Source organism: Phoxinus phoxinus (assembly GCF_949152265.1).
Source record: "Phoxinus phoxinus genome assembly, chromosome: 1".
NCBI classification, from domain to species: Eukaryota; Metazoa; Chordata; class Actinopteri; order Cypriniformes; family Leuciscidae; genus Phoxinus; species Phoxinus phoxinus.
The window spans coordinates 43,903,512-43,912,233 of record NC_136876.1 but is presented as its reverse complement, the minus strand read 5'-3'; positions in this window follow the sequence as shown (position 1 = coordinate 43,912,233).

Below are 8,722 nucleotides of genomic sequence, written 5' to 3'. Positions count from 1 at the left end.
GGCCCTTCATAACAACTGTGAGGGGGGTGAATTTTTTTCATAACTCACCCGTTTAGTTGATTCATATTTAAAGTTCTGCAAAATTAAGGGTGTGTCCACTTTTGAGTGACAGGTGGATTCCCGCTGATGTAAATGCTAGCCGGTTAGCCGTCACTTCACCTCAGCAAATTCCAGCTGCTGAACTTGCCATCTCTGCCGTGTTTGTGCTTTTTTTCGGGATTATTTCATATAATTTAATACACCCATTACTTCGCCCACGGCTTTGGATTCCGCCGTTGTCGTCGAGTATCGTTCGAGAGAACAACCAGCGCTGTATTCCAGTTGTTTTCCTCTGTGCACATGCACTAATGGATGTCTGACAATTTCGTTGCTTTTTGGAGTTTTCAGATTTAAAAACGTCTATAGATATAAGGCTACACTCGTTCTGCGGTGCCGTTGCTCTGGAACAGATTATAATATGCTTATGTACCGTCAGATAAAATCCTGCAAGTGTCGGCGCTTTCTCCGTCCATGCAATAAATGCACATCCTTGAATGAGCGTGGATTTCTAGCGCATTTACTTGAACTAAATCTATGTTTTTGACGCATTTGAGAATTGAGATGCGGCCAAAATCAGAATTTAAAATGGACTGAATAATAAAGCTCTCTACGAACTTGACGAGCGATGCCGCGCTGAAGGACCATAGACTGTAATAAAAGAGTGACTGACATGTATGCACATAATCACGGTCACACACACTCTCAGAGTAGCCTAATATTGTAAAGTTACTGCATAATACATTTTCAACTAGCAGAATAGCTCTACAGAATCACGATGCACAGTCTCACTTGTAGCTATGTCTTTTAACTATTATAATATTTCGAAGGGCAAAAACAGGACCTTTTAATTGGCATTCTGATTTTAATCATCAACTGTCAGTGTCACTTTAGCGCGAGCCCCTGTGCAGTCGCAGACTTGGTACTGTGAGTAGCATATAGCATTAGCTCCCAAGCCTGAGCTAATCATGGAGCTAACTCCATAACGTCGCGCTAGGTGGGCGTGGTTTCAGATAGCCAGGCTCCACAGGCTCCACCCTTTGCCCATATTCTGTTATCCGGGAGTGACGAGCGGTGACGCGAGGCCAAGATGGCAACGGCCGGCTCCGCCTACTTTAGGCTTAAAAAATGCTCTTCAGAAACCTACGGGTGACGTCACGGACACTACTTCCATATTTTTTTACAGTCTATGCGCTTGACCCAACATTTAGCAACCGTGTGAAAGTGAATAGCACATAACAGGCACATACCGGTGTATAAATATGAATATCATTAGGAATATAGCCTAATGTACATATAACACTTACGTCATCGTTTTTAAATACCTCCGGTTTTACAGTCCACAAAGTAACGCGAAAACGGCGTTTTCAAAGAAAACCATAAGTGTGTACAAGGCCTAATGCCTGGTTTAGATTACACAATTTTTTTGTCTGTAGTCACTGTCAGATTACTCGATTTTGACTCCCAAAATGTTGTCGTGTCGTGGCGCGTTCCCATTACCGATTTGCGCAAAACTTTTTGCGATTTTTTCTAAATGTCGACAAAAAAATGCGGCGGCGTTTCCATTAACCGATTTTGTGCGACTAAAACATAATTTTCCCCTCTCGCGATAAGTCATTGCAAAAATCATGGCAACGGACATTAGGTTTATGTATATCCCAGCCACCACAATAGCCATTATTATTAAAGGGGTGGTTGATTATGATTTCTTCAGTTAGTGTGTAATGTTGCTGGTTGAGCATAAACAACATCTGCAAAGTTACAACGCTCAAAGTTCAAAGCAACGGGAGATATTTGCTTTTAAAGAAATAGTTTAAGGAGTACAACAAACGGCTGGCATATGGACTACACTACATTCCTCCCGGGTTAGTGACATCACCAACCCTAAATTTACATAAACCCCGCCCCCTGAACACGATTTATAGATTATCAAGACAGAATATGCTAATCAATGACTAGAAGATAACTACACATCAGCCACATAAATTCGTCAACTAACCATTCAGAAATGTTCTGTTGCTTATACATGTTGTCACTTCTTCTTGAGTCTCTCCATCACTGTCTGAATCCAGTTTGAACATAAAAGTTTTAAAAATTTTCAGTGCATGTGTGTGTGAGTGCAAGCTCTTGAAGCTCTGCCCTTTCAGTGTTGCCAGATTGGGATGGTGATTTCCAGGCCAAAAGCTCACCAAAACCCGCCTACTCCAAGAAAAAAAACGCCCAAAATTTTACTACCAAAATAATGTGATTTAATTTTATGACCATGTCATTCAAGGTTGATAAGCACAATTTGTTTCTCCTTAAAACAAAATAATGATGATAAAAAAAAATAAAAAATAAAAAAAAATCCCAGGAAAACAGATCAAAACGGAAATAATTAGGGAGAATTAGCAAATATGACTAAAATGTCCAGGTGACACTGTCAAAACGGCAATCAAGAAATGAACCGATGACTTTAACTCTCGGAAGTGCACACTGCAGAACATAACGCAGAATTTAGCAGTCAAAACTGATTCATCGTTGATTCAAACCTTTGTCAGCCGCTGTCAGGGACAAGTAGAGTGCATGCAGTCTGGACGGTGTAGAAGTTGGAGATGTCTGGTTAGGCTAGTGTGCACATGGTCATGGACAGGAGTCGTCCCATATTCAATTTCAATTCAAGTCATTCAACTGTGCTCTCCTCATCAGTTATTCACCATCGAGTCATCTCCCACCACATGTACGTTTATAGAGTTGCTCACTATCTCACTCTTTACTGTAGATACAACTTACTGTATGTGTGTGTGTCACTTTTGCATTAGCGATCACTTGAATATACAGCTACAAGTTATCGCGCTAAATCGCGTCTTCCTGCTGATTGCCAGCTGACTCTGCCCTGCATGTGTGTGTGTTGTAATGTCATGATGACTGATTTTATGGACTACTTGCACACTTTAGTTCAGTTTTTTAACCAATTCTACTTTAAAATGTAGATGTTTGAAAACCGCCGAACTGACCCCAAGCCAACCAATATTGTCCAGCCCCCCAAACCCTTTTTTACCCACACAATCAAATTAAAAAACGCCCAATTGGGCAGGAACGCCCTTTGTGCCGGGAGCAGCAGCTCATTTGCATTTAAAGCGGCACACACAAAACGGTGCGTTTTTGCTCGCCCTCAAAAAGTGACAATTTTAACATGTTAAATAAAAATATCTGTGGGGTATTTTGAGCTAAAACTTCACATACACACTCTGGGGACATCAAACACTTATTTTACATCTTGTGAAAAGGGCATTATACCACTACTTTAATGGAAGGAGACAGATGTGTGTTATCCAATCATTAATGGCAAGGAAAGACCCTTACTTGAGAGCTGCACATATGAGGTGTTTCTGGGAGTTTCTCCCTCATTTCTGCTTCGAGGTCTTGATTGTGGCATTTCTTTGATGTTTAGAATCCAGTATTCCTGTAATTCTTTTGTCTTTTATGAATTTAATAAAGAACTCAGTCTCGTATTCTGTCCAAACACCTCGCGTCATCTACGTCAGGTGACCTAAATGCCCAAAAACTGTTTCCATTGCAGTTTTGTGAAATATTTATTTTTCGAATTGCCTGAAAAACCACCTCATGCGAGCATAAAAACTTTTTTTGCGATAAATGGGAGTTTTTGCGAAATTGCCGCGTTTCCATTGAGCGCATTTTCAATTCGCAATTTCAATTTGCGCAATTTGAAGGGTAACGGAAATGCGGCTATTGACAAGAAACATGTTGCTTTCCGAGCAGTTTTCCGTTGCATTACGATTGAAAGCAGTATTAATAATGTCAAAAATGATGTGCAGTCAAGTTCAGATGCTGTTTAAACGAGTGTTCTCACCGATATACGCTTGTGATTTGCGGAGTTTTGACGTGTTTTATAGACTTGATATCGTTTCTTATTCAAAAGTGGCTGTTTACACAACACTGTTTTCAACTAAAACCTTTTATGCGTTTTGACCGTTTGTTTACACGACAACGGCGGTTTGGGTGCCTGAAAATGCAAAGTTTTAAAAACGAGTTTCAAAGTGCAAGTTTGCAAGTCTCCATGTAAACAAAAACTCTGAAGACGATAACGTCATGCACATGCGTACTACGAGTAGCCTGGCAGCAGAATACAGGGTTTTTAGTCATTTTCGCAGATCTGTGTGAATGGGGATCATTTTGACAAAACTCAAAGGAAAAACATCTCCGCTTTTAAGCATTGTCGTGAAAACGTACCCTAAAATACACAGTGATAATGAGATGATAACAAACAGGTGTGATGATTAGATGAGTTTCCATGACAATTGATGACAAATTAACACATGTGATTGAAAATAATGATGATTGTTTTATGGGGGGTAATTGAGAATGAATGAGGGAAAGTCACACGAGGAGGCAATGCCTCCATCACGCAATGATTGGATATGATCGGTTGTGACGATCATATGTTGGATATATTATGTATTATGATGTATTATGTATTATTATGATGTTGGATATATTCTGTGATAAATTCCGCCTTTTACTTTCATTCTCAAATCGGCCTGAATGAACAAAATGATGGTGTTTGTAATGAGTCATCTATTATGTGATGAGAACTGGTTTAGTCCAGCAGGTGGCAGTAATGTGTTGTAGGCCTATAAGATGAAGTGCATTTGCTAAGGAAGAGAGTTGTAATTGAGATATGCTGTGTGGAATAAAGACGCCAGCACCAGCCATTCCTTTTCTCTTTATTTGTTGTCTCTTGAACAATTAAAAGTAAGTAAACAAGTCAGTTAGATCAACGGTCCCCAACCCCCGGGCCGCGGACCGGTACCGGTCCGTGGGTCATTTGGTACCGGGCCGCACAAAAAGAATAAATAACTTGCATTATTTCCCCCAAAAAAAAAAAAAATAAAAAAAAAAAATTTAGGCTATTTATTTTATTTATTATCTGAGTCTGAACGATGTTTTATTTAGAAAAAGAATACATTTTAAAATAATAAAATCTCTCCGTTACATCCGTCTATGAATCTCTCTTGGCGCATAGCAACGCGCATCCAGTTTGCGCGAATGAGGCGAATTGCTAACACAGATCATGTCTTTTCTATCATTTCACTGTAGCTCAGCATCGCGATCAGTGTTGTGCCAGTTCATACTTAAAAAGAACTAGCTCAAAGTTCAGTTCACACAGATGATAATGAACTAGTTCATGTTCATAGTTCTTTTTTTTTTTTTAAATGAACTAAGTTCACATCTAAAAATGAAATAGTTCACGTTCATTTGTTAAATTATTTTAACAAAGATGTAGGCTATTATTAATAATAATGTTATTTCAACACAATATCTCGTTATTTCGAAATAATATGTGTGCGTGCATCTGTAAATCCGGTGACGCGTGTATTGATTTTTATTAGGCTAATAAACAAGTGTTTTCTCTAAAAGTGTCGACTCAGCTGCAAAGATGAAGTTGACGATCGCCATCTCCGTGTGAACGCGCTTATAGAGAGAAATGAACATAAGCCTAATAATGGATTACATAATCAGAGAGTAGCCTTTTTCTAATTATTTCGTTTAAAGACATTTCAAGCTTTGTGTATTTGATGTATTTGTCATGTCTGTGTAAAGCATAGCCTACACTGAGTTTCGTTAAGTTAGGATGTGCTTCACGTGCAATGCAAGTGAGCGCGCGGGCGCCTCCGTTAGGCTATATTTGTTTCGTCGGCCTATTCATTAAATACAGGCAATTGGTTGATGAAAAATTTATTAAAATTAAGATACAATTTATACAAAACGAAATTCACTTTAAAGAAAGGCTTTCTATAACAACTTCAACTTCAACGGTTAAAATCATGTCTGACCCGCGCATGTCTCATATTGCGCATCCTATCTCGGTCGTGCTGTTCACTTTTCATAAATCAAATGGAAATCAATGAAAAAAAAACAAAAAACATTATAATATTTTAACAAATATGAAACGCGCTTTTTTTAATGGCTACAACAGTAGGCCTACATATCCTACTCTCTAGCCTATTTGTACACATTTCTGCACATTAATTTAATTCTGAATTTTGCACACACAAGTTGAAAGGCATTTGTTCAAATCAAGTTCACGGATAATTGTGCATGCATTTATTAGCCTAATCATTATGATACTAAAATCCTAACAAATAGGCGATGCTATGTACAAAAAAATCAGATGAGCCCATAATATGAACGGTTAAGCATTTTCCTCCCATAGAAAACCATTAGGCTATAAGAACGCTTAATGTGGCTTCATGCAGATTAGAACGTCCCCTTATTTATGTCGAAATAACGAGATATCGACACTAGGCTACTGTGTCCACCGTGGTCTCCTCTTTGATCAGCGGAAACGATGTTTGCTTGTTTGGGATCTGACTGTCCAGCGTATTTGAAAAAGTTAAGCAAACTTTCCTGTCTTTTTGACATTTTCCACTGAGTGAAACGATCGAGGATTAAGCCCTGGTAAAACCTGACTTTTCAAATGAGCGTGAACGTGAACTGCGCGTGCTGCTCATTCCTGCCAGAGCGCCGCTCTCGTTCACGTTCATTGCGTTCATGCACAACACTGATCGCGATGTAAAGTTAACGCTATTGCATGATCACAGTTCATATGTGTGGGGAAAGATAAGCTATTAGAGTAAAAATATTACGTTAGGCTACTTCAGTTAATAAGAAAAAAGATTTTACAATTCCTCCAAATGCAGTGATGAAGTTCATGTTCTCATGATCTATTTTTATGAATAAAAATGTTTCAAAACATCCCCCCCTCTGTTTTTTTCACAAATCGCACCCTGATTATATTTAAATAATACCCCAGTTTTTATGCCGATCATATCATTTTATTTTGTTGTATTTATCCACCACACCTTAAAGGCCGGTCCGTGAAAAAATTGTCTGATATCAAACCGGTCCATGGCGCAAAAAAGGTTGGGGACCGCTGAGTTAGATCACCGCTTTGTCACTTCAAAATCAAACTTGAAATGGCCTGAAAACATGATGACTGTGGAGGTTTTAGTGAGCAATCAGCTTGTGGAAATGAAAGGTGAATCTTAATGTCTGTGACCAGTGTGTACAAGCTTGATGACTGCAGACAATAAGTTGACTATTAAAAAGGAAAGCTGAACATCAGTTCACAAGTAATATATGTTGTTTCAGTTGTTACAGCCTTTAGTTATTAGTGAAAACTGCTAAATAGAATTCTATTTGCATCGTTTGCATAATTATACATAGTTTTGACCGGGCATTTCACTAAATCTCAATTATGGTTATTACATTATGTGTTAATGGTAGCCTATTTTGCTCTTCCTTTCATGTTTCCTGGACTTTTGCCTTGTAAAGCACAGTGGTCAACTTCTGTTGTTAATTTGTGCTATATAAATAAATTTAATTAAATTTGGTCTCTCTTTTTAATGTAGGCCTAATGTTTATTTAACCAGGAAAATTAAGTAGATTTGATCGGCTATATTAAAAAAAAATATGAGGAATTTGCCTCCTCATTTTAAAACACCACTGCACACCACTAGTTTAGACGATGTAGGCTACTAAAGCATGACTGTATTGACCAATCAGAACTATAACCTACAATACAGTTGAGAATATTGCATTATACGTGTTAAATTGATCAAAAGTGACAGTAAAGACATTTATAATGTTACAGAATATTTCAATTTCAAATGCTGTTCTTTTGAATCTTCCATTCCCCAAAGAATCCTGAGACAATTAATCATGGTTTCCACAAAAATATTGAGCAGCACAACGGTTTTTAACATTGAATAAGAAATGTCAATAATGCATAATAGAAATAAATGTGTACTGTGCACTGTGCTTAATAAAGGTACATATGAGTCGCCGACTGATTGGAGGTCAATTATATCAGTGTACACGAATAGTGTGTAAAACCCTCCTCTTATACCAGATTGAAATGGAGCATATGCTGTAGTTGTCACTGTCTTGATTTTCATGGGGTTTGTTTACAGTTTCTATAGAAACGCCGGGTTTTAACCCCAGGATAACAGCCAACTTTCCAAAAAAACGTTAGTGAAACTCTCTGAAGTGCTTTTAGAAAAACCTTATTCTTTATATGATCATAACCGACGAACATCTGTACATTCTGTAACATCTGCTCCCTCCAACCAGCAGAGGGAGCCTTCACCTGAATACTGACTGAATAAAGAGCCATGCTTTCCACTAACACTTTGCGAAGTATTGCCAGTTTTACCTTCCTTAATGAGCGTTCTATCCATTGCCATTGTTACTGCTTCTTGTTATGACCTTTTGCCTGCCTTTTGGACATCACGTTTTTGGATTACTGTTGTTGACCTGGATGCCTATTTGGACTGTCTATTTTTGTTCACTGAACCCTGCCTGTATCTTTGACCATTGCTTCTCCTGTCGATTTGGATTTTCTGCTTCAATAAACTTCTGCATATGGATTCTCAACAGACGCCAAGCCTGAGTTTGTTACTGATGCGTTGCATGGCAGTGTAACGTAGAAGCCTTCCTCTGAATGAATGAATGAGGGAAAGTCAGTCACACGAGGAGGCAATGCTTTCATCACGCTATGATTGGATATGATCGGTTGTGACGATCATATGTTGGATATATTATGTATTATGATGTATTATGTATTATGATGATGTTGGATATATTCTGTGATAAATTCCACCTTTTACTTTCATTCTCAAAT